The sequence below is a fragment of the Phoenix dactylifera genome, chromosome 13, assembly GCF_051530095.1.
Source record: "Phoenix dactylifera cultivar Ajwa chromosome 13, Ajwa_hap1_PhDact_Kaust_v1.1, whole genome shotgun sequence".
Classification (NCBI taxonomy): domain Eukaryota; kingdom Viridiplantae; phylum Streptophyta; class Magnoliopsida; order Arecales; family Arecaceae; genus Phoenix; species Phoenix dactylifera.
This window is the reverse complement of record NC_143202.1, coordinates 20,447,295-20,474,452: the sequence shown is the minus strand read 5'-3', so window position 1 is coordinate 20,474,452 and position 27,158 is coordinate 20,447,295. Positions and strand designations below refer to the sequence as shown.

Below are 27,158 nucleotides of genomic sequence, written 5' to 3'. Positions count from 1 at the left end.
GTCTGTGAGCTGCCTAATGGTTCCCTATAAAGGTAGGGTATTTTTGCTTTAACCACAAAACATAAATCCTCGGGAGTCCTCACATACTTCTTTCCCTATTTAAACTCTGGCATCCCCACCAAGCTAAGGATCCAAATCCATTTAAATCACATATAAATTTAATCACAGAAACTATGATCGGCATGTGGTCAGCTCTAATAGGTCCATGTTGTAATGTCCCCTAGTCCACACAAATCATGAGCTGAATCCATTCTACTACTATTAGTAACAATCCAAGACCTCATCCGGAAGAATAGCCGGAATGTATTCTTTAGATTTCCTGGCACTGTATAAGTACCCAAAACCTATCTAATGTATAGCCGATATGGAACTTAATATATGTTTGCACGGATCCTCACACCGATTCCTATAGAGGAAATCTTGAAGTGTGATGAAAAAAGTTTTCCTGCATGAAATCAAAGATCAGCTCAAGTCCTCCTAAGCAGTACATATATATAATACCTTCCGAAACAGAAGGGAAGCAATCCAACTTTCCTAAAGTATTGCCTAAAATTCTTATAACCTAGGTTTCTTTTAGTAGGATTCCTTCTTTAATCTGGAGTAAGGTCCAAGTTTCCTTTGCTAAGAACAAAGAACAATTCAATCCCCCCCCACTACCAACAGTCCCCTATGATGTCCTCCCAAACTAAAGGCAAGCAACATATAATAGCTTTGCAAATAGGAGAACAGGTGGCACTATTTTGTCTAAAGATGTTCACTTAGGTCCTCAGTAGGTCTTCCATCATCATAGGATTCACTCTAATCAAAAGAGACAAGTGGAAAAAATAGAGCTGCATTATTTTCTCATCTCCTCTTTAGCTAAAGCTAATGTCACAATCTGTGGTGAGCACTGGCAGCCCCTTTCAAGCAGCAGAACTTTAGCCCGCAATGCTCGGTCATCCACCAATTTATGAGATCATACTTTTTATATTACAAATCCACATCTAACCCCATTCTCTTTTCCCCCCAAAGACATGGAATAAATGACGCATGGTGACCTGTGCTCTTGCCAAGATCCCTTCACTTTTAAGAGCTTATCTTTCTCGAGAGAAGGGGAGAGGGATGGTCTCCGGTATGGGGGCTCCCTGCTTCCCCTTTAGCAGCCTTCCATGTGCCCTTCCTGACCATGCCTTTCACTTCTTTTTCCATTCTTTGTTTGCTTTTAGTTGGTGACAAAGAGTAGCTGGCATCCATGAGAAAGGAGCCCATACCCTCTTTTCACCTTCTGTCCACGTTTTCCTTGAAGAAGCAAGGTATTGAAGCATGGAGAGCACTTGACATCCATCAAACGAGTTCCTTCTACGGTAACATCGAAAAAGTTTTCTTAGGATTACACCATCTTATTTCTAATATTTTACTTTTTCTTAAGATATTCTTTCTATGAGCCAATCATCAAGACAAGCGCATGATAAATAGAGCCCGCAGAGAATAGATATAGTGATTTGCATGGTACATGGCCATGTGGTGTACGCGGTGTTGGGCATGATTTCTCCATAGAATGGCATTTGTTTCAAAAGTCCAAAATCATGTCTACTTGCTACTTTATTTGCTTACTCCGAAAAGGCTAATTAGGTCTCAAGAGAAACAAATGTATATTTCTATATTTTTCCAAACCTGGAGGTGCCATTTGATAAAAATATTATCCAGATGGCTTGAGTTTTACCTCACCGCAATTCAGAAGCCAGGACATTTCAGAACTCAACTAATTACAAGCCACCATGGAGCGGTTACATGCATGAAATAATGTTAGGTTCTAAACCGCATGCGGTTGTCAACAATATTTAAATTTTTAGTTCATTATTTGTTGCAACTATCTGATCTAAGTGTGCAATGTTTGTGTAATATTTTTCGTATTCTTTTTCATGTCAAAGAGAGCCAAATCAAAATCACGTCCTATAGCTTTTCTATAGATATAGTATGAGAGCATCCTTCCTTGTGTTCTTACCTCCAACACCAATTCCAGCCCAAACCTTCCTTTACCCGTCTACTCTATATGATGCCAAATTTGCCTCAGTGAAGCCTAAATTATGGACTGGTCCCCTAGTGGACCACACATTAACAAAAAGTCCCTATCCATCTTTCTAATTTTTAGCACCCAGTCCATTCCCGGTCCCTCTCCACCATACACGTATACAGCATGGCAGAGGAGGAGACCACAAATTGAGGAGCCGAGCAATAGACCCTTTTCTTCCATATGAGTTCACGAGGGGACCTCGCATTAAAATTATTAAAGTTTTATTTTCAAAATAATATCCTTATTCTTAAAATAACGAATTGCCCTGTTTATACGTTAGACATAGGCCCTAATTGGGAGAGCTGTTGGCAATAGAGCTTTTGCAAGTAAAGCTTTCTGAAATATAACTTTTGGTAACTACATTTCTAAAGTGATGTACCATTTTAATATGTGTTTGGTATACAAACTGAAAAAGTACTTTTGGTACGACAAAATGACTATAAAGAACATTGCATAGTATTATACAACAGAGCATAATAAAATATAATATCTATTAATACATAAATATATGATATAATATAATATTACTGTATTGTAATATAATATTATTATAATATAGTAATATAATATTGTATACTATAGCATAATAATTTAATATAATATTAAATTATTTAATATAACATATCAATGTGTTATGATATAATGTAATATAATATATTTATAGTATAATACAATAATAAAGATATAAAATATTACAATTATTAGCGTAAATTAATTTTTCATAATATAACAAATTTTTTAACTAGGTGATAAAATTGGTTAAACAATTATTAAAGAGATATTTTGTGTAATTATTATATTTTATCACGGATATTTTGATCAAAAAAACTACTTTCCGATCGGGTCTAAAAGTACTTTTTCAGAAAGCTCTAAAATGGAGCTTTACCCAAAAGTTATTTTTAACTTTCTGAAAAAGCTGAAACGACTTTCCGAAATTTTTACCAAACACCCATATTTCATATAAAAATACTTTTGGAGCGTCAGAAAGTGTTTTTTAGCCCTCTAAAAGCTCCCCCAAATGGGAATATAGTTATTGTGTTTCTAAATTTTGATCACTTGGTTCCTTCAACTTCCTTTGCTCTTTGAAGGAGTTTGAAATTTTGACCCCTGCACTTTTTTTTTTGTACTAAGAGGCATGCACTAGGGCACGTACAAATAACTTTTCCCTCTCTTCACTCTTCACCCTTGCAACCATAATCTCTCTCACTTAGAGTCGGCAAGAATAGACGACTTCTATTTAAAAAGAAAAAAGAACAAAAAAAAAGCTCGAAATAGAGAAATTGCGATTGCTATTGTGAGGATCCGTATGGGCATGTGTTTAGTCCCACATCGATTATTCGCTGGATAGATCTTGGGTACTTATACAGGATCAGAGAACCTGAATAATACCTTCCCGTTAGCCATTTTGGGTGAGGCCTTGAGTTGTGATAAATAGTATCAGAGCAGACCTAGTCTATAACCTATATGGATTAGAAGACCGGTAGCACGATCCATTGGGGCTGACCACGGGCCGATCATGGTGTTTATGATTAGATTGGAACCTTTAGCCTGACGAGGACGTCAGGGCTTAAACAGGAAGAGTATGTAAGAATCCGTGTGGACGTGTATTTAGTCCCACATCAATTATTCGTTAGGTAGATCTTGGATACTTATATAGGATCAAGAAACCCAAATAATATCTTCCGGATAGCCATTTTGGGTGAGGTCCTGAGTTGTGACAAATGAAGGGAGTATGTGAGGGCCTATGCGGGAGTGTATTTAGTCCTACATCAGTTATTTGTTGGGTAGATCTTGGATATTTATACAGGATCAAGAAATCCAAATAATACCTTCCGGCTGGCTATTTTGGATGAGGTCCTAAGTTATGACAAATAGTATCAGAGCGGACCTAATGCATAACCTATGTGGACTAGGGGACCTGCAGTATAGATCCATTGGGGTTGACCACGGGCCGATTTTGGTGCTTGTGATTATATTTGAACCTTTAACTTGACGAGAACATCAAGGCTTGAACAAGAAAAGTATGTGAGGATCCGTGCCGGCATTTATTTAGTTCCACATTTGTTATTCGCCGAGGAGATCTTGAGTGCTTATATAGGACTAAGGAACCCAAAAATGTACTTTTTAGCTAGCCATTTTGGATAAAATCCTGTACTGTTACAAATGGTATCAGAGCAGACCTAGCCCATAACCTATATGGACTAGGGGACCTACAACACGGATCCATTGGGGTTGATCACAAGTCGATCGTGGTGTTCGTGATATGATTTGAACTTTTAGCATGACGAAGACGTCAGGGCTTAAACGGGAGGAGTACATGAGAACCTGTGCAGGCATTTTTTTAGTTTCATATTGGTTATTCACTAGGTAGATCTTTGGTACTTATACAGGATCAAGAAACTCAAATAATACCTTCCGACTAGCTATTTTGGATGTTGTCCTGGGTTGTTACAGCTCTCCTTTGCCCTGTGCCTCCTCAAAGTGGATAAGGCCACAGCAACCATGGCCAGATTCGAAGAGACCGATATGGAGTAGCTGCCCGGCCATTTGAGTCGCTCCCAATTGCTAATGGATTCGCAGGCAAGAAGCAAAACTGCCATGCTCATCCTCTCGAAAACTCTCTTCATTTAATTCCTTCTTGCCCGATTGATCAAGTCTGCCTCACACTACAGGAAAAGTGATCTTTTCTGGCATTTTTTATATCCTTTACCGACGCTTATAAGCATCGGTAAATATCCGCCCGACGCTACCCAAAGTGTAGCCAAAGCGTCGGCGATACATGAGTTGGAAAAGTTTTCTTGATGCTTTCCAAAAGCGTCGGCAAAACGGGTGATTTTCTGATGCTTTTAAAGCGTCGGTAAATATCCGTCCGACGCTACCCAAAGCGTCGCCGAAGTGTCGGTGATACATGAGTGGAAAAAGTTTTTAGCGTCGATAAAACCGGTGATTTTCCGATGCTTTTAAAGCATCGGCGTAGGGTTTTTTAACGACGCTTTAAAGCGTCGGGAGTTAATTTTTTTTTAAAAAAAAAAATATTGGACCTATAGTAGAAAGATTTCATGTTGCTAAGATTCTTAGCGTTGAAGATGGGCTTATCATCGCCATGCTGCTAAACCTCCCTCTACCTCATCTCACCCTCTAAGGGTCTTCCACGATTAGACCTGGATCCAAGCCACCATGGACCCAAGTCTCCTATTTTGCCCTTGGTTTGCCCTTTTTCGCCAACCACGGACCCATCATCTCCCATGGCCCAACTTTTGAGCACCACTAGGCCATTTTTCACTGTTTTAACATGAGTTTTCTCGTTCACATCCCTCCCTCATCCTCCTCCTTTTCTTCTTTTTTTTTCTTCATCTTTTTCTTTTTCTTTTCTTTTCCTATTCACACATATTTTCTCTCTCCTCTCATGCCCTTCTAGGTGACCTGCACACTAGATATGAGTCTTCCCTAATCTCTTGTTTTCCCCTTGATGGTCAGCCTTGATCAAGCTTAATCCTCTCTATTTAGCTTAATTTTCTTTTAATTGTAAAATTAGATTTAATTCAAGAATCTTAATCTAATCAGATGGAAATTAGGATCTGGATAGCTAGAAGGTGTGATAGGACCGATTCTTTCACATTTAGATAACTGCAAGCTCCCTCTCATTGTATAGTTATTGTGTCAGTATTCAATAGTAATTAATCATTAGATCTAAGGGTTGATCGAGACCCCTGAACATTAGGCTAGACTTCATGGTGTGGACATAGATCAGATCTTACCGTTGGGGCAATCACCTATTCGTGCATCTAAAATCACCACCAATGTTTTTGTAAAATCCTAAATTGTAGAGCCTAAGAAGGTATTACAACTCAATTGAGACATTACAAATTATATAATATCCTATAGAAATTTAATAAGGCATTTAATTATTTTAGATTTTGGACGATCTTCTTGACCGGTGAATCTCGAGAGATTTTAGAGTAAATTTGTAAGTTACCTCCACAACTAGTGCTTTACCATGCATATGACATGATCTGTAATATTTGGAATTTAATCTATTGTTATTATGTTATGTTTGAATTAAGTATCATATGCTTGCTGCATGAAAATGATTTGTAAAATATTGGATCAAGTATGATATAATTTACTTGGGCATGAATTATATTTTATTGTATCAATAAATATATTGATATTGTATATGTTATGTGTTAATTTTGCTACTCTATGGTCCAACTATGATCATACGAGAACAAGATGTAGTCACCTTCTAGGCCTATACTAGGGCAATTACTAGCGCATGCCGGCTGATAGTATGTTATAATCAGGAGCAAGATTTCTTTTAGGTCTAGCTAGTCAAGGCTGATTGCTAGCACATACTGATGGAAGCATATTTTTTCATATGATTTCAGAGCTAGTTTCCTTCCAAGCCACCAGCAGCCAGTGAGGTGATCACTGGCACATGACCGATGGACGGCACATTGTCATCAGGATCTAATCCCTTTCAAGGCTTGCCATGGGCCAATTGTAGCCACAGTCATGAAGACTAGGAGCGAGAGTGAGAGAGGATAATCCATCTATATTTGTTTTGGAAATTTATTTTGTCTAGATAAATTACATATCTTGAATTCTATATTGATAGACATGATGCATTTCATATATTCATGGCATATTGTTTATTTATGGGAAATCATGCAAACTGAAGATTTTTACTTCTTGTACAATATACTTGATCCAACAAGAGGTTTTGGTAACTTATTCAGCTTGTAAAGCTCATGCTCTATCTTCCATTTTTCTCAGATGCAAAAGAATAGACGGGATTTGGGACTGAACAGTGAGAGGTTTAGGATCTAGAAAATATCTGACTAACTTTTCTTTGACTAAATTGATTGGATATTTGTATGAGTTTTTTTATGATCCCTTGAGACTCTCTTGAAAAATTATGCTGAGTGAGTTGTTGCTTTTCTTACCACTGTCTGAGCTGGCATAATGCACATATCTATGAGAAAGGTAGGCCTTGCATATTCTATAGGGTTATACCTTGTGGATGTGCAGCCGTCCATCACATGCTCCACTCATACCATCGGATCGGGGCGTGACAGCTATAATTTTGGATGTAGCCTAAAATGTAGAAAGTTTGAGAGCATGGTATCCTGGGGATAATAATTTCCATAAAATAATCTACATACACAGTGGGAAAATAATTGCTTTTAAGAAAGTGCTTTAACTAGTATGCTTAGCCCAACAGCACGGGTTATCTGATCATCTATTCCAGATGGCTCAAAGGAGTTGCCAAATCCTTCCTATGCTGCCCTGAAAAGAACCCACTCTCTCCTTCAAGCGTGGATCACTTCAATGCTATGGAGAAGATCTTGGGTCTCGTACTGGGACTCAAGAATGCCCATGGAATAGTCGCCAAGCATGCAGGAGTGGGAGTTTTTTTATTCTTATGCATCTATTAACCTCACTTTGTAAGTTCGCTTCTTTGTCTCTCAATGACTATTTTGATTCAACTCAAAAACAAAAACAAAAGTCTGATTATTTTACTACAATTGGAAAGCTCTTAACAAATGAGGCTAAGGTTATTGTGCTATGAAGGTCCTATTAAGGATTGATATCGGTAGTGGAGCTTTTGGAAGTAAAGCTTTTAATAACTATATTTTTAAAATATTGTAGAACTTTAGTACCTAATTGGTAACCAAACTGAGAAAACTCAACAAAATAATAATAAATGACATTACATAGTGCTTTCAATTTTTTAACTTTTTATACTATCAAAAACTATTATTATAAAATATTCTTAATTTATAAATTATTTATTTTGAATAGTATAATATTAGAATAGTATGACATTTTAATAATATGTTATTATAGGAATATAATATTGTTATACTATTAAAATATAATTATTATGATATAATAACTATTGCAACATAGTATTGTCATAATTTTAGTTTAATATGATATACTATAGTATTATATCCCATAATATAATGTAATATAGTATTGTATAGTATAATGTAATAATATAATATATTATTATGACATGATATGATATAATATGATATAATAATGTAATAAAATATAATGTATCTATAATTAGTTAATAATTTTAATACAATATTTTGATATAAAATATTCAATTACTTTTATTACATGTGAATACACTATTACTTAGTATAATAATAATAATATACTAATGCAATATTATTCTTTTAGTATAATATTAAAATACTATAATATATCATATTATTTTTATATTCATATATATTGTAAAATATTATTGATCTATAACTTTTATATTTTATTTTAGTCTAAATATTATAATAAGCAATCAAATTATTTTTTGTCAAATGTATTTTGATAACACAAACAGCTTTTCAATAGGCTTTAGAAAGCACTTTTGAGGAGAAGCTTCAGATTAAAGCTTTTACCAAGTAGATATTCTTAGTGTTTAGAAGGACAAGAAAGTTGTTTCAGATTTTTTACCGAATACTAATATATTGCCCACATGTACTTTATGGGCTTCAGAAAGTGCTTTTGGCGCTTCAAAAATAATCCCAAATGAGCATAAATGATCTAGGAACTCAATTATGTGAGTTTTTCGGCCTCATAATTGAGACTCCTCTCCTGCCCTAAGATTACATTTAGCCCGATTACAAACTTTTGACCACCATCTAGATGAGGAGAACCCTGTTTCCATGGCCTATTTGGCCAACGCAATAATTGTTCCCAAAGGAACAATAAGAGTAAAATCCAAATTGTCAGTCCGGGGGAAACAATATGTCTTATAGCTTTTCTTTTGCACCAACATTTCAAAGAAACAATATGATAATTACTTTGGTCATGCACCCTGGAGAAACGCCTTGCAGTGTTTGAAGTTAGAAACCTCCTCCAAGTGGAGGGATAGCTAGAAAATAATAATCTAAGGTATCCTAGAAACTTGGGAGAGTCAATTGTTTACTAAATTAAAGAAGCATAAATGAAAGCGTGCAAAAGACTCATGCAAAGTTAAGCCAATGGTAGAAACAATGGACCCAATGACTTTACTAACTAATTCATTTGGTATGCTGACTTTAATAACTAATTCAATTGGTATGCCAAATAGCAAAACATGTTCCCTTTCACTTCTTTTGCTTTTCACTTTGACCAAACCAAATTAAAGATTTTTTGTCAATACGTACATTGCCCATAAAAGGCCAAGATGGATATATTTTGTCAAAAAGAAAATCTCAAGAACATGCTTCTGAAAAATAAAAAATTAAAATATAAACTATAACAATATATGTGCAAGATAATCTAACCGAAAAGAAAATGATGCTATTTCTTCAATTCAAATCTCTCATATAAAATAAAAGAAAGTTACATATAGGATTTTAGACTCGTTTTACTTTCATTAAATTGATTATAACTGATACACAAAGCAACTATTTATCATAGTGAGGTCCGTCAATCCAAATTTAGGTTGGATTGCCTTTTTTTACTTATAAGATTTTAAAAAAAAAAATTAAGAAATTACAATACCATAAAATCTGTAAAAAAATTAGATGTCAACTCTTCTATCAACTCCCTATCAGAACATTACTTAATTTCTCTTGAATTGGAAGATACATATAATCAAAATATTACACTAGAAAAATTTTATTTTGATCGGCTCTAATAAGACTTCTTCCCGCGTGGAGCTAGTATAGGCCTCTCATTCAGTATCAGGACTTAGAGTCCAGTCCAAGATTGAAGGAGATTAATAAGACTGAATATATCGATTCTTTTCTTTTCCCTCCTTGGTATTTTTTTGGAGAAGAGTTTGCTTGCATCATATCAATTGCAAAATCTAGCATCATCCAATAAATAATATAATAATTCGGAGTTTTTTTTAAAATAGAAAGAAATTACATTACCATAAAATCTGTAAAAAAATTAGATGTCAACTTCTCGCTCTAGTATGACTTCTTCCCGTATGGAGCTAGCATAGGCCTCTCATTCGGTATCAGGACTCAGAGTCCAATCCAAGACCGAAGGAGACTAATAAGACTCAATATATGGATTCTTTTCTTTTCCCACCTTTGTATTTTTTTTTTTTTGGAGAAGAATTTTCTTGTATCACATCGGTTGCAAAATCTAGCATCATCCAGTAAATAATATAATAATTCTGATATGACAGAGTCACCTTATCATCTTCATGCATGATGTTACAAGATCGTTATATGGCCTTTTCTTTTTTAAAGAAATTATATCTAGTTTTCCTAAAAGCTTCTTACTTTCGTTTCAAAATTTCACTAAGGTGGCATATTTCTCTTTTCTCGATGTCGTATAACTTTTCAGAGTTGCTTACCCCAAAGAGAGGTCTCTTAGTATCATCAAGAAATTTCAATCCTGGAACAAGATTTGATATTTTATAAGAATAAGACATGGGTGGGCCAAAGCCCATGGAATTCCAATCATGGAAGAAATCTCCATTCCATCAAACCAAATCTAAGGACTTTATCTCAGACACAGACAAGATTGATGGCTCTGGACACTATGTTACTGTTATGCTCTAAAAAGGGAGGCAAAGGATATATTCCAGTACAACATGGGTGGCTTTTGAGACGAGCAGGTCGTTGGGCTCTTTTTTGACGTAACGGGACAGGTACGAAGTTGGCAACTACGAGGAGCTTTGCATGCATACATCTGGCATGCGGTCCTTCTGGGATTCACCATAGATGTGACATTGCCCTTTAAGAAGTTACCCTAATATAAGAAAATGAGTAACTTGTCCTTCGAAAATGTAACTAATATGAAAGAGAAAATGAATGGGCCTGACAAGCAACAGCAATTAGGGCTGAAAGTGGACTTCGGGCCGGGACTGAAAGTGGGCTCGGGCCGGGGCTGAAGCCCATCGGATTGGGCCGCTTGTGGGCCAGGCTCGGGCTAAATGATTAAGCTCATTTCTATTTCGGGCCCGGCTCGGGTATTTCATTGGCCCGGCCCGGGCCCGTCCAAGCCCGAGCCCACTTCTAGCCCAAATCGCGGGCCAGTCTGCCGAATGCCCTAATAGCCCGAATCGCGGCTAATTGGCTAAACGCCTAAACCCAGTTGCCATTTGCCAACAGCCAACTTGCCCGAGAGATTTGCAGAGGCGGAGCGGACGAGCGGTAGAGGCAACGAGGCGTGGAGCTAGGGTTTCTCCGGTCGTCGTCGTCGTCGACCGGTCGTCCAAGCTCGGCGAAGTGGTGAAGAGGAGTTCCGACCACCCTATCGTCGACGAAGCTAGGTTTTGAGGTATGATTACGAATGATCTTCTTCGTTTTGGTAGGGATTTGCAGAGGCGCAGAGCGGACGAGCGGCGAAGGCATGGAGCTAGAGTTTCTCCGCTTCTTCTTGTCGGATCGTCGTCGGTCGCCAGCCGTCGTCGTCGACCGTCCAAGCTCGGCAAAGCGGTGAAACCCTAGATCTGAGGGTTCTTCGACCGTCCAAGCTCGTCGACCGTACTCGACCGTTCTCACCCCCATCGCGACCAGAGGGCTTTCACCCCCATCGCGATTTGAGGGCTTTCGGATGGCAGATGGTTGGATATCACTGTCATCCTTAAGGAATACAAAATCCTTAGAGGAGCCTGCTGGTAACACACCTGGGACACCTCTATTACAACTAATTTGTCTGCTGTTGGGTTCAATGTCTTGCTTTCTTTTTGTAAATAAATGTTGAGCAAACGGCTAATAAGGAATTTTGTTGACCCAAATGCCCAAAGGATATTTGAATTTTTCAATGAATGGGTATAATTACCATCTTAACTTGGATAATTTTGTTTTGTTATTGCCCACAACTCTTAGTTTTGAGCTGGCACTCCCTGTTATTGCTCCAGTAAATCACACACTTAAAAGCATGTTTGGATATTCATGCAGGAGTCGAGCCTGATAGTCCGTCCAATCTGTCTTATATAAACCCATTGAAGCCCCAACTGGCCAACTTTGATTTGTAGGAACAAAAAAATGACTCATAAAGATTGTTTTTTTTTTATTAACACAAGATTGAGCTAGAAGTTGTTGGGTTAATATCTGTGTTTATTGTTGTGTGCATTAACAGTTTAGTTTTGTGGGCATTAGCAGTTTAGTTTGTTTTCTGGATTTTCGTGCATATATGAGGTTTTAACTGAAACAATTTGAGCTCTTTCTTAAATAGGTTAAATTTAATGATATTTATTTTGTTATAGGTTAAATTTGTGATATTTATTTTTTTAGGCAGATTATTTTTACTAATGTCTTATTCTAAAATGGGTGAAAATGAGATTGTTGAAGATTTAAGGGATGAGGATGATAGAAATGAAGATACTGTTGAAAATGATTGTGACAAGAATTCTAGAAAAAGATCTTGGGTATGGAATCACTTTATTGAGGAAAAAAATTCTGAAGGGTCAATAGCTAAGTGCAAATATTGTAAAAAAGTTTTAAGTGGGAGCACTAAAGGAGGAACGAATCATCAAAAACGCCATCTAGAAAATGTTTGCAAGAAGTATCAAAAGAATCTGACTAATCAGTTGCTCTTACTACTAAGTTCAAAAGATCCGATAAAGGCTTTCAAATTCAATCAAGAAGAGAGTAAAAAAATTCTTGTAAAATTTATCATATGTGCTGAGCTTCTATTTCGTATTGTTGAGCACACTGTTTTTCTGAATTTTATAAGATCTCTTCAGCCATTATTTAAAATTATAGGTCGTAAGACTGTAACACATGATTGTATGGCTTTATATTAAGAAGAGAGGAAAAAATTGCATAATGTATTCAAGAACCTAAGTTCTCGGATTAGTTTCACTACTGATATTTGGACATCTAATCAGAAAATTAGTTACATTTTTTTCACAGTACATTATATTGATTCTGATTTTATTCTACATAAGAAGATTAATAGTTTCAAGAAACTCCCATACCCTCACACCAGCTTTGCAATTGAAGATGCTATAAGAAAATATCTTGTTGAATGGAAATTGGATTGTAAAATATGTGCTATTACTTTGGATAATTGCAGCACAAATGATGCTGTAATGAGAAGGCTCCGAGATCACTTTTGTTATTCAATGTTGTTTAGTGGGGAGTACAGTCATATTAGATGTTGTGCACATATATTAAATATTATGGTTCAGGATGGAATAAAAATCATTTATGAAGCTATTGAATGTATAAGAGAAATGGTTAGATATGTCTCTGCATCCTGATCTCAAATGCAAGCATTTAATGAAATTGTGCAATATATGAGACTTTCTATTAGAAAAGGACTCACTTTGGATGTTCCTACGAGGTGGAATTCTACTTATGAAATGTTGCATCATGCACTTGGTTATAAAGATGCTCTTATTAGATATGCAACTGAGCATTCCTGTGTATGCCCCACCAATGATGAATGGAAAAAGGCTTCTATAATTCTTAAATTTTTAGAAGCCTTTCTAGATGCCACTAAAGTATTTTCTGATTGTAAGTATCCCACATCCAATTTACACCTCTGTGAAATTGTCCTATGTGCAGATGATCTGTCATTTATAACTGTTACAAAATTGACTGTTTAATCATGTAAACTGGGCCGGGCTCGTGATCGGGCTGGCCCAAACGGGCTCGGGCCGAGTTTCTGTGTAATTGTTCAGGCCTCGGCCCGGCCCGAAGCCCGGAAAATAATTTCGGGCCGGGCTTGGGTAGGGGTGTGGCCCAGCCCAGCCCGGCCCGGCCCACTTCCAGCCCTAACAACAATGGACATGACTTAATTGGAAGCTATATAATGAATAGGATTACCTCCACATACTAAACCTTGGACAAGGTCGGCATTAACCAATGTCATCTTGGAGGAAGATAAACTGTAATGTTTTCTTCTCTGTATTGGAATGTGTGGTGTTATGATGGCACGTTATTATAAGAAAAATGAGATAAAGAGTATCTAGGTGATGTTGATACTGTGATTTAGCAAAAATGGACCACTTTGTTTTAACCTGCTGTGGCCCGAATTCATCGGTTTGTGACCCATATCAGCCGACCAGGCTGGCCAACTAATGATAACGACGAAGCTGACCGACAAGCAATAACGTGCTACGTTTCTCTAATTCAAAATGCATTAAAAACGATAAAAGCCTATTAAGGAGAGCGATGACAGTCCATGCACTTATGAGGTATGTTGCAGGATGGTATAGCTCATCTTGCACGTTGAGTAGTTACTGCATGTTAAGCAGTAATTCTACATCGAGCAGTTATTGCGCATTCGACGATTACAACATGCCCTTTTTTTTTATAACGGCTCTATGCCCACTCTCCAATATATACAGGATCCGAAAGATCCTTATGTACGGCATTTTCTTTTTTACTCTATGCTATATAGCTCTCTCAGATCTTCACTATTTCTTAAAAATATGATTTGAGTCAAACATCAAAGGATCCTCCGCCAAATCAAGTCGAGCAACCTTCATTGTTTTCTCTCTTGTTGGCAAGTTGGACTTTCACCTCTAATCAGACTAATCTGAGCAAAAACCAATAACTCACGGTTTGCCAACTCATCCAACTCTTTCAGGTTGGATTTTGGCGGCAACAACATCCATTAAGTAAATGGACAAAATGTCCGAAGAAACTTTCGAGACCCCACGCATTCTTGGAATTTGAAAAATAATGCAAAATAAGTGCATTTGATATTTACTGAAGTACTCAAGCCAAAGTTTAAAGAGAAAACGTTTATTTACTGAAGTAAATTACGTGTGGCTTGCCGTAGATCGCTTTAGCAAGATGGCTGTAACACTAGCAGCTTTGAGCTTTTTTCTGAGAAGGGTAAATACCATTAACATTAGTCACTTATACCAAAATTCTCTAGTAGTAGACTTAGTCAAATTCATCCAAATAAATATCTCAAACTTGTGACTATCTTATGAAAGTGACTGGGGTCCTCTACTGAATTGATGGCAATCACTTGGTAGTATCAACATAATAACTACTTGTTAATGCAATGTAAAGCATGGTGGAAGGAAAAGAGTGGTGATTGATTCTCATTGTAACTTATGAGAGCTGCAAGCCAGATTGGAGGTGAAATTTAGTTTGCCTCATTAGTAAGGTAGATGTGCAGGAATTGAAGGTGCAAGCGACCACATTATTTTTTGTATGCTAAGATGGCCCACTAGCCTTGGATGGAGGACTTCTCTTTCATCTTCTTCCTTTCTTTTCTTTTCTTTTCATGAGAATTAGAAGGGGAGGAAGTCCAACCATAATCACAGCATTTAACCAATTGGCACCCTTCAAGACTGCTTCGCTTTTGTTTAGCCAACTACTAGCAAGCTAATCCTAATTATAATAATAATAACCAATTCATGTGCTTGGGGTGGACTAAAACATGAGTTGAGGGATGAGTACTCTTCTTTGGAAGGAAAAAAAATTGAGATATAAAAATAGCTATATTAAATACATATTGGCAACTGGCAATCGTCTCCTTTGATTGCTACCTTGATCTAAATTATGTTTTTAACCTATCCATATAACAGCCAAGATTCATTTCAAAGCTTGGCTTCTTTTAGTGTCGTTGCTCGATGGCAATAACTGACTGTTTCAATCCATATTTCTTGACATTCACAAGATAAGATTTTATTGTGATTATTTTTGTTTAAACTACCACCATCAGAACTGCAATTATCTGTAGGTCACAGAATGGAGAGTCATAATTATTCTATTAAGACTTTGTTCTCCATTTTGAGCTCGGATTGGTATCTGCCTAAATTCCCATAGCTGACCCAAAACACTGACACAAGTAACTGCTTGCTTGCTTACTCAAGATATAGCTGATCTTGTGTTTTACCAATATTATGTTTGATCACTACTAAAAGGCAATGTTCCTTTTCAAACCGGTTCAAGTCTATGATATAGACTAACAAACGGTATCTGATTCATTCAATGGACTGATCTTGTCTAATATTCATGGACTTGGATTATTTTTTTTTTCAGTTTTCTCGACTCGATGGGTTTGTATGGGTATGATTGGATTAGGTCATTTATGTTGGATTCATATCCGACTCAGCTGAACTTTGGATCCGAGTTTAGGAATCATGCCCGCTCACAGGGCATGAGTCAGAATTAGGTCAAATTATTGGATCAAGCTAGGCGTACACAAATTCATGGGTCAGATTTTGTTCATTGGGTGCTGGTTTTGGGTCAGACTTTCTGATCCAGACCGCGTTGGGTCAAATTGATCTTGCATGGAAGGATATGAGCTAGTTAGGTCATGCATACACTGATCAGATACTCAACTTCTATCAAAATTATGATGTTCATACTATAAATTGTGAGATCGCATGCCTTTCCACATCACCCTATCTATCAAAATTTACTCAATAGACTCAACCAACATCAAAGTATGCATGATATACAATCACCTGCATGGAGCACCCTAGAGCAACCACCGAATTGATGGAACCTACAAGCTGGCCAAGGGTGACACAAAGCTAGTTAAATTATGATGCAAATCTACCTAAAATAGGTTAAAAACATGAAAGAACCAGTCCATAACTAAGAATCATCGACCTCCCAAAATTTCATGAGCATAGGATAGTGTCATTCTCCATTTAATAAATTAAGATGTAGAACCATGAATAGAGGAAGCATCGAACGTAAGCACATCAACCAAGTATTTAAGTCATCCATCAACATTCATCAAAAAATACAGATCTATCAACTCGAAGGCAAGGAAGTCATACTTTGGCCATGGAGGGAAGGAAGACCAAAATAAGACAACCAACTGAGAAGCAGGTAAAATGCTCCTTGGCATCAGCATAGACAGTGCGATGATGCTTCGAGCAACCAGAAGAAGAGAACAAAGGATGAAGAGGAGATTCCAATTGTCACACCCCCAACCCGAGATCATGAGCCGAGGGTCGCGACAATCGCTGCACACTCGTAGGGAACTCTTCTCACGAGCATATAAAGCGTCTCATCATGATATCAAAATCAGGCAGCAAAAATAATTCAACTAATAATATGCAATCTTCATTTCATCAACTTACAATATCTCACAATTCTAACATTAGTCTAAAATAATAAATTAAATAAACTCTAATCTAACTTGTGCCATAGTTCTTCTAGTTGCTCTCCCAAATTGAAAAATCTCAGTAGACTAGTCCTCTAAATCTATCAGAAAAAAAAAAATCGTATAATGAGCTAAACAACTCACTAAGTAATAAACACTTTAACTAGATAGATCAGGCAATTAAATAGATAATAATATGCGAACAACGATTGATGCTCGGAGAGGAAAGATGTCAAAATCTCCAATGAAGAGCTCCGATCGAGGCTGGCTTCCTGGTGGAGGAGGATGGGGAGGAGCTCTTATAGAGCTCGGCCGCGATCGGAATCCGACTCGAAGTCAAATTCCATCCGAGCAACTCAAGGAGGAAGAAAACTCCATCAGGACTCTTCTTCTTCCCAGGCACGTGCTTTTTTTTCTTTTCTTTGGCCCAAAGTAGACTGGGCCGGTCAAATGGACCTGGCCCAATTTGGTCCAAGGCTTTAAAAGGCCTGGGTATTACACCAACCGAGGGCATAGCGATTCAACGATGCTTCCTTTATTCTTCTCTTTTTTTCTCCTTTTTTTTTTCCTGCTTTTAGTGTACTCACTAGTTAGTCTAAAGTTTTGATAAGTATCATAGCATAGCCATCCTAGTCTTTTAGTACCCCAGGCTTGGAGCAGAACGAAATGCAACCATGCCTTCTTTCTTATTGATCTCCTAGGTCAGTTCTCCCACAATTAGTCCTCCAAGAGTTCTTCTCTTTGATTATAGTATTGCACCCAATAGTCCTCTTCATTCAATCTCTCTCATAAAAACTCATGCTCAATATGACTAAGAGAGGTGGAATTGCAACAAAGTATTGGTTCGGTGGTACAATTTAGGATTGAGGCTCAATAATTACTACATTAGGAAAAACCCTAAAACATTAACTGAAGAGTGGCGTAGCCCAATCCTACAATCAGCAACCAAATGAGACCCGGCAAAAACTCAGATTTGGCAAGGGAGCAGCACTAATGCAAGGCATGTGCGAGGGATTTGGGAAAGAAAGAGAGGGACAAGAAAGGACAAGGGCAGAATGATGGTCAAGCAAAATAAGGTGTCCAAAAATAAGAATAATAGCTGTAGTGCCACCACCCCGAAAATAGGGTTATGCAATCTGACATGTATTTATCCCCTATCAAGGTGTAAGTCTATTGCTTGCCCCAGTTGTGGTGTTTGGCAGGAATACCTTGAAATGAATAACTTATTCTATATTTATGACCTATACCAAACACAATCTTAGGCCAACGAGAAAACAAATAAATACCTCGTATTTGGTTGGAAATAGGGAGATAAAAAAATAGTATTTTCATGAAAATAAGATTCTTATATTTAATTGGAAAGAAAAACTATGGAAAAGCTACTTTCACACCAGTGAAAATTTAAAAAAAAAATTTTAATAGTATCCATAAGATATTTTCTTTTATTACAGTTATAATAGGTATTTCATACAACTTTTTTTTAGAAAAATAGATACTCAACCAAATATAAGCCACTCTTTAGTAGAATTCTTATATTGCCAAACTTTTTAACATTATTTCAGCTACTGAAAGCATTATTTTTGATCCATGTGTGGGCATCATGGTTCATGGAGGTTTTCTATGTGCACCAACCAATTTCTCCAAATCACACCCTCCAAATTGTATCTAGATGGGATTCATGAGCATGCATACTATGGAGCCGCATCCCATAGGAAAATTTGATCGGCATATTAGTTAGATTTAGATATTTAATAATATAATATAAATATAATAAATATAAACGTTATTGTTCTAATAATAATATAATACATAATTATATTGACCAGATATAGTAAAGTTATCCCATCATTTATTTATTATTATTGCTATATATTATATAAAATTTTCTGTAAAAATATTCAAGACACCTAAAATTCAAACACACATATAATTATTCATTGTATATCTCGTTTATATATTGGATAATTCATCTAATAGAAACATAATATTATTGAATAATGGCTAAAAGATATATTACAATCCTAAAACTATAAATAGACCTTAACAAGGCAAAACCAATAATAAGAAAACATCCTTACACCAAATCAAACAACAGAATAATATAGTAGCTATAAACAAAGATTAAATCAATGAAATAACTCAAGAGAGAGGAGAAAAGAATCAAACATTGGATGATGAACAAGTAAGTCAAAAGGCAGCTTAATTTAGGTAATACTTTGTAAATTTAAAGATCAAGCACTACATAAATCAAACAACATATCTCAAAAATGATATCTTACTTTAGTCTTCAGCAAAGAGGGGAGAAAAAAAGTGGAAACAAGAGTGGTGCTTTCGAAAAATTGTTCTCCCAAGTGCAGGAGAATCGCACAAGTAGTATAACTCGGAAGTCCGAGGTCGATTCCTCAGGAAACGATCTATGGATTATTAGCTTAATTTCAGATTAATTGATTTAATAAACTTGTGGATTAAGATGATGGTTTGCAAATAGAAAATAAACCAGTAAATAGAGAGTCGAAGTTTGGATAGATTAAGATGGTGTAGGGATCCAGAATCTCCTTTAATAATATCAAGTTCATGCAATAAATTCTATGATTCTTTTGTTTTCTTTTAAAAATTATAAGCAGGTAAAATTTAATTATTGAGTATGTTCTTGATAACATGAATTCTCTTTTTAAGCATTCAACGTGCCTTAGAACGTCTACGATGAATCAAATAATTGAGGAAAACATGTATCAATAAGCATAAATCACAAAAGAATTTTCAACATATAAGAATCATAATATAATCAAAAGATAGATCGTATAAAGCAAAGGATTAGAATTTACATCATGAACTTGGTACACCAAAGGATCTTCCTTCACCCATCACCAAGAACTTTAGCTCATCATCTTCCTCTCTCTTTCTCACTCTTTTTTTTTTTTAATAACAGAAACAGGGCATCCCCTGTTTCTCTCTACACTCTTTTTTTTTTTTTCTTTCCACTGCAGTAGCCTGGCTCCTCTGTTCTTCCGAATGAGTCCCCCCCTTCTCCAGTCGAGAAAGCCCTCTTCATATAGATCGCCCCAGAGCCTATGGAATCGATGGTTCCACTGATCGCACGTGGGGAGGATTGGATGCCGAGGATCGTGCGTTGCGGATGGCTGGGGCGGAGGAAGGGCTGCTGGGAGGCGCTGTGCGTGAGGCGAGTGGCAGGGCGGTGATGCTGCTTGATCCGAAAGCTAGGATCGGTTGATATGCCTGGGAGCCGTGAGATTGGCGGAAGAGGAGCGTGTCACGGATCCGGCGCTGAGAACGGACGCCACGGATCATGCGTGGGAGGCGGAAAATGTGGAGCGGATGCTTTGCAGACGGCTGGGGAGGTCTGATGCAGGTTCGGAAGAAGGGGATCACGGGCTCGGAAGCTGTGGAGATGATCGCGGGTGGAAGAAGGCTACCGCGGGATGCTCACGAACGGCTAGAACGGAGGAAGAGCAGGCGCTGATGGAGTTGCAAATCCGACGGGCTGCACACGGACGCTGTGAAGGAGGCGGTGATCACGGTCAAGACGGGAAGGGAGAAGAGGACCGGATGCCGTGGATGAAGCGGACGCTGGGACTGGGAGGTTGAGAATGAGCGTGGGAGCTGAACCGGAAGATCGAGACATGGACTCGGTTGGGAAGCTCTGGGACGCGGATGATTGAATGCAGACGGATTGGATGCAAAAGCTGGACCTGGGACGCTCGGGAAAATGGGCTACACGCGGGCTCCTTCAAATGTAAATTGATGCACGGGCTACTGGAAATTGGTTGCAGTGAATTGGATGGCTGAACTTAGACTCCTTCTAGTGTGCAACTGGGGTTGAAACATGCAATTGACTGGTCACCTGCATGCGGTGATATTTGGACCCAATGCGCATCTTAGCTTTGATTTATAATCACCTGCACCCCACAAAAATATAATATTAATGCAGCACTTTTATCATTATTTGTTAGCAATAATACTAATTTAAGTGATGTGTAGATCGCACTTTTGTGCTCTCATCAAAGAGTCTGAAATGAGTATAAAAATTTATATTCACATAGTTTGAAATATAAAATTTTTAATTTTAATTAAGAAAAATTGAGGAGGAGCAAATATTTGGTATAAAATTTGTCCAATTAGTATAAGTCAACAAATACCACAAAATTACTTGAAGACAGAAATCCTAACCAGAAATACCCTAGAAGTATTACTGTATCACTTATTCATATATGATTTTTTTTCCCTATTCTTCTAAGAACCTCAAAAATATAAACCAATTTTATAGGAACTAATTTAACTAAACTTCAAAACATGTAAAATGAATCTAATACAATTCTATTGTCTGACATGCTTTAAATAAACATATCAAGGGCAAGCATATCTTACGTCAAGTGCATTATGTACTACAAAATCAGTTTGAAATAAAGGTAAAAAAAAATCATGCCTTGCTCATTGCATGGGTTACAAGCTACTATACACTATATTTGAAAATGATTTTAGGATCTAAATTTGGTGCTAAGAAAAGCTTCGGTGCCAAGTGTCGTGGGGGAATTGGTTCTTTGCACCAGGTCTGTCATGTATGGTGTTGATATCCCGAATGCACCAATTCCCTTTTTTTCATATGGCACCTTATTTATGAGTCTTCTTTTTTTCTTTTTTTTCGCTACCATGCTTGGCCCAATAGCATTACTCTATAAACTTATGCATGCAATAGATCTAGGACCATGCAACTTGATATCTCTTATGGCATGGCATCTTAGTTATGAAACCTCTTTTTTTGGTAGAAAGCTTGGCCCTGAAGTATTATTCTGCATTACGTATGCATGCATAAGAGGACTATATGCCACATGAGATTTGGGTGTTGGCGAGGGGAGCTAATATATACAAGGCTTTTGAAATCTTTACCAAGAGACAAAAATTAACAGGAATTATAAACAGAAAACAGTAATTTGTTTGTTAGGATCATAACCATTCTTCCTTCCCCTCATTCATTGCACTTGACCAACATTAGTAGACGCTATGATATATAGATTTTGACATGAGATATGTTGTTACAGCTTCCCTCTACGAGTGATTATTGGTTGGACCAGATCTACCGCTCAGTTGGTGGACCAGTCCAATCACGAAGCAGCATGCACAAAGCCGAACAAAATAGCAAAATGTGCAATACACATGCATTTATGCATATTGTTTCACGGTTGGACTGGTCCACCAGCTCAGTGGTGCACCTAGTCCAATCAATAATTAGTTCCCCTCTACAAAGGTTGTTTGTATGCATAACGAGACACTACTATTGGAGAGAAGCTCTAACCACCGATGAATATAATCCCATTGTTGGTAGAACCAGAACAGGCCGAACCTTCAATCGTAATATAGGGCCTGCCATAGTATCCACTAGTAGATATTTTTACTTTATGATCTGAAATGAGTTCTGAAATGGTAACCCTCTGAGGTTACATAGACAATGAATGAGAATTTGGAAGAAGCCATAGCTAGTGAATCAATGACAAAGACTTTGTTTTCACCCCATCTTTCTGATACTGAGGGCTCTTGTTCTGGCTCATAGGGAGGGAATTGAAATATGTGCAAATATGCACTGCAGCTAAGACCTTTGCATTTCAAAGGCGAGGGGAGCTCCCATATATAATCATAAAAAATAGTCATAAAAATTATCATTCGATCTTAAAATAATTATTTCAAGTTTGTCACATGTACTTCTTTTGAATATCTAAACACACCACATTGATCCAAAAAGTGGATGATAGAAATCCTAAGAGATTTCACAATGCGATCGAGTCCAGGAATGATTTCAGATCAGCACCATTTGTGTTCAGAAATTATCAAGAGGTTCATTATTCAAATATGTTTCTTTTCTGTAGATCCATTTACCATAAAATTACATAATGATATTACCTGATTGTCATGATTTAGATAAGTTCATGATGACACAAGAAATGCAAATGAAGATAGTAACCGAAATTCTATACGATTGAGATTGTTGGAGCATCACAACTTTGCCATTTCTTAAATAATTCGTTGCTTGTCAACCTCAAGCAACAAACAACAAAATCCCAAAGCGTAACTTCCAAATCGTAGCATGTCTTAATCCACAACAGTTTTCATGGTTGAAATATACAAAACTACAAATCAAAATATTACAGCACCTTCACTACATAAAACTTAATGAAAAGAAATGGTGATCAGACTAAAAGCTGATGCAGCTATCGTCTCGAAACATGATAAATATTGATCTTCACCACATAATCAATTTGCATTTTGAAGATCTAAACAACTACAAAATACATAATCGACTAAAATTTAAAAAACATTGTGCTGTTTTTTTTAAGAAAATACTGTATCTTACATTCTTCCAATAATATGCTGGGCCACAAGGAGCATATTTAATGAGTGGTGAGTTGCATGTCGGATATTACTCCTATTGGGCATTTAAATCAGCACTTGAACTCGGCAGAATGATCGGCAGGATGAAGCCCATGTTTAATGAGATGCCGACTACTGGAAAAACAAGGTGGAAAAGAATATATTGAAGAATCCATCTTCTGTTTAGTACTCATGCCTGATAGATATAGAAGCAAATATATTGAAGAATTAGCAGAATCGGTCTCCAAAGCAATTAAATCAACTTATTAGTGCACCAGTAGCTTAAGTCTGATGTATAAAGATACAACCAACTCTGGGAAAACAGCAGCAACACTTATTAGTACATAGAATGATGGACTTCCCTCATTGCACATTCATAAAGTTCAACAGTATGGTGACCATCATTGCACAGAGAGTAACGCGTATTAAAGCATTCATCAGCCTTCTGTTGCATTTATTGAAGCCACAACTCTTGCATCAGAGCATTTCACTGTTTCATCCACTTGTGGTACTTCGTAAAGATTAGAAGGTTAACTGATTAGCCATAAAATCCAGTCAAGCATGCCAAAAGAAGGCTTTTGACAGCAAGCATGGCTTACAAAACATGGACTCGACAAGTGCAGCAATGGGTTGACTAATTTGGCAAAATATTTTCGAGGGAAAGCATGGATAATAAAACATGGGCCTGCCATATTGCATGTAAGATAGGAAGAGTAGAAGCAAAAGGTGGCTAGATCTCAGAACTCGAACCTGGAACATTATGAGGTTATGGGATGGCTCTCTAAAGCAAGAAACAAGAGAAAATTAGCTCAGCAGTTGTTAGATTGTGTTAAATATTTAAACAACCAGTGTCAGTGTGATGGGATGCACCACTGACTGCCTCTGTAACTAACCACAACAATAGCAGGTTAAAGTTGCTCTGCACTTGCCCCAGATTTCAGGATTTTTGAATTTCGCTGAAATACTGGTTTGGATGGTTAATCCCAGTATCACATGAGGTGGCATGAATAGCTTTAAATATCATTGTGCAAGCTAACAATAAGAGCAGCTCAATGCATTTGGAGGCCTAAGATGAACTCAAAGGCCCAACATAAATACATTTGGAGGCCTCAATGCATAAATAAGAAAAGAGATAATAAGTTTTTTTGGTAAGAGATATGTTCCAACATAAATGTATTTGGGGGCCTCAATGCATTTATAGCTATAAAGATACCTAGCATTTGAGGCATTTGAGAGTCTCAATGCATTTCGACGCTCATCTTGGAACTCACTATAATAAATGCATTTAGAGGCTAGGGCCTTAGGTAACTTCCTCAGTTGCCTAAGGGTAGAGCCGGCCCTGGCTAACTGACAATTTCTCTATTATCACTGATGTAAGAGAATGGGAAGGAAAGGACAGCAAATATAGCAAATTATAGGAGCATAACAAGTATATGAACTGACTACCTGGCAATGCTGATCCCTAGCTTTATCCATTACATCATCCAATGTGTAATCACCACTAGTATATGAACCTCTGCTCTGATACCATGTTAAAATCACCACTTGTCCTAAAAGCTTAAGCTGATAGGATGAGATAGATTTATCTATATATTTTATATTTTATATTTTATATTTTATATTTTCTTACACAATGCATGCCCACCAACCCCCATGCTGGCCCGAGCCGCTCAATACAATAAGAGACAACAAAAGGAAGAAGAAGGGAAAGGAAAAGCATCTGTGGTCTCTAGCAATTATTACGTTTTTAAAGGCTCATATGATTATACTCATTGGGCATTCGTACAGCAATTGAGTTGGGTGGTAAACTCCAAAGACTGAAACAAAGTGAGCTTTGAATTGGACATTCTAGTTTTTCCAGGCTATTTGCATTTTCATGCTTCAACCCTGCCATAGTATCTAATTATATGCAGAATACCTCTTATGCACATACATGCAGGTGAGATGCAAGAGATTACATGTCAATCTACTCTCCCCAATTTCTTCTTTTTTCCTTCTCTTATCCTGATTTGTTTTCAATCCTGATGGCTTTCCTCATTTCTGCCTGGCAAGAAGACTTGATTGATGATATATAATGTTGCCTTCCGAAAACCACTTATCCATGCATCTATATGCCAATGTGATCTTCTCCTTAGGGGGTTTGGGGGGAGAGGGCTAGGGATTCGCGTGCGCGCGCGCGCGAGAGAGAGAGAGAGAGAAGGGATTAGAGAGAGAGAAGAGGAGGGGGGGGGGATCTGTGATTACCTTTCGACAACGCTTTTGAAAGCATCATTTTAGATCAGTATTTGGCCTCCGACGATGCTTTAAAAAGCATCGTTTTAGCTAGCTGGAGGGGTTGACATGGCTTCCGCCGGTACTTTTAAGCGTCGTAGGCTTCCGACGACGCTTTTTAGCGTTGTCTAAATCGAATTTCTCCTGACGCTATTCAAAAGTGTTGGTAAATTTTGGCACAATGCCAAAATTGCCGATGCTTCTTTCTAGCATCGGCATCTAACCGTCGGTATAGCCTCTTTTTAGTGTAGTGCCACCTGCCAATAGGAAAGGAATAGTATATGCATGTAATTTTTCATTCTAGATCAGGTCTGCTATAAAAAGCATACATATGCTAAATAATATATCAAAGACTTAGCGTGCCTTGAAATTCATTAATCTATCTTGCCAGTACACAATGAACTGCAATCAGTTGATGTCTAATGAGTCCTTTGCATTATACATCCACATAACCAATTGTTCAGCATTAAATATTGAAGTCTGCAAAGAAATGGATGGGATGACTCACGACAAACTGTTGTTCTACCAACACCTGAAGTATCGCATACAAAGGATCAACACTGTAATGCGCAATGGTTATCAAGATTTTGTTGCCTAGAAACATATTACACCAGAAAATAATTTCCCACTAATGGAAAGAACTACATTTTACAACAGCAGGTCAGCAAAATTTTCTAAAGTAATTATATCCATCAACTTAAACTGTAATTTGATTTCAAGTTTATCAACCTTTTAAAAACAAATGGAAGGATATCAGGGTAGAAAATTAGCAAATTGAGAACCTAAAAACATCACCCAAGTAGTGACTAACTGACTACTCTTACTACCAAAATAAACATATTAAAAACATGTAATTAAGTATCAGTTAAAAAAAAAATAGTTTAGAAGATCAATGGTGTTGGAGAAATGTTCCCTAGAAATTGCTATATCTTTATTTTATAGAAGTATTATAAAAAAAATTACTAAAATAAAATAAAAATTGAAAAGAGGTTGTCTGGATCGAGGCGTGTGATATATACTATCCTAAGAACGTGATTTGACCCCTCTGTGCAAGTTTGCGGTGATCTCGTCTCCAAGATATAACAAGCTGGCTCAGCCCGATCGTTCTCTAATAAGCACGATCGCTGGGATGCTTGACTCAATCAACTCCTTCAGTTGTCCAGAAAATAAAAGATTATAGAAAGTAGAAAGTAGAAAAATAAAAGATCTATGTCTGTAAAAGAAACTCTCGGAAGACAATATCTGTGCGATTGGATTAGATAAGAGTTAGGCCCTGTTTGGGGGAGCTTTTGGAGGGCCAGAAAGCACTTTCTGGCCCTCCAAAAGTACTTTTAGATGAAAAACTGTGTTTGGTAAATTTTTCAAAAAGCTGTTTCAGCTTTTGCGGGAAGCTGAAAATAGCTTTTGGAAGGAAGCTCCAATTTGGAGCTTTTGGGAGGAAGCTGTTTCAGCTTTTTCGGAA

The 27,158-nt window shown here is 37.2% G+C and overlaps 1 long non-coding RNA gene across 1 annotated transcript; it reads left to right on the top strand.

Annotated features, from left to right (window-relative positions):
• The first annotated feature begins 508 nt into the window (after positions 1 to 508).
• LOC120112260 (uncharacterized) lies at positions 509 to 7,575 on the top strand. Its single transcript, XR_005513739.3, has 2 exons — positions 509 to 1,343; positions 6,442 to 7,575. It is a non-coding gene; the product is annotated as an uncharacterized LOC120112260 (long non-coding RNA).
• Positions 7,576 to 27,158: the final 19,583 nt, after the last annotated feature.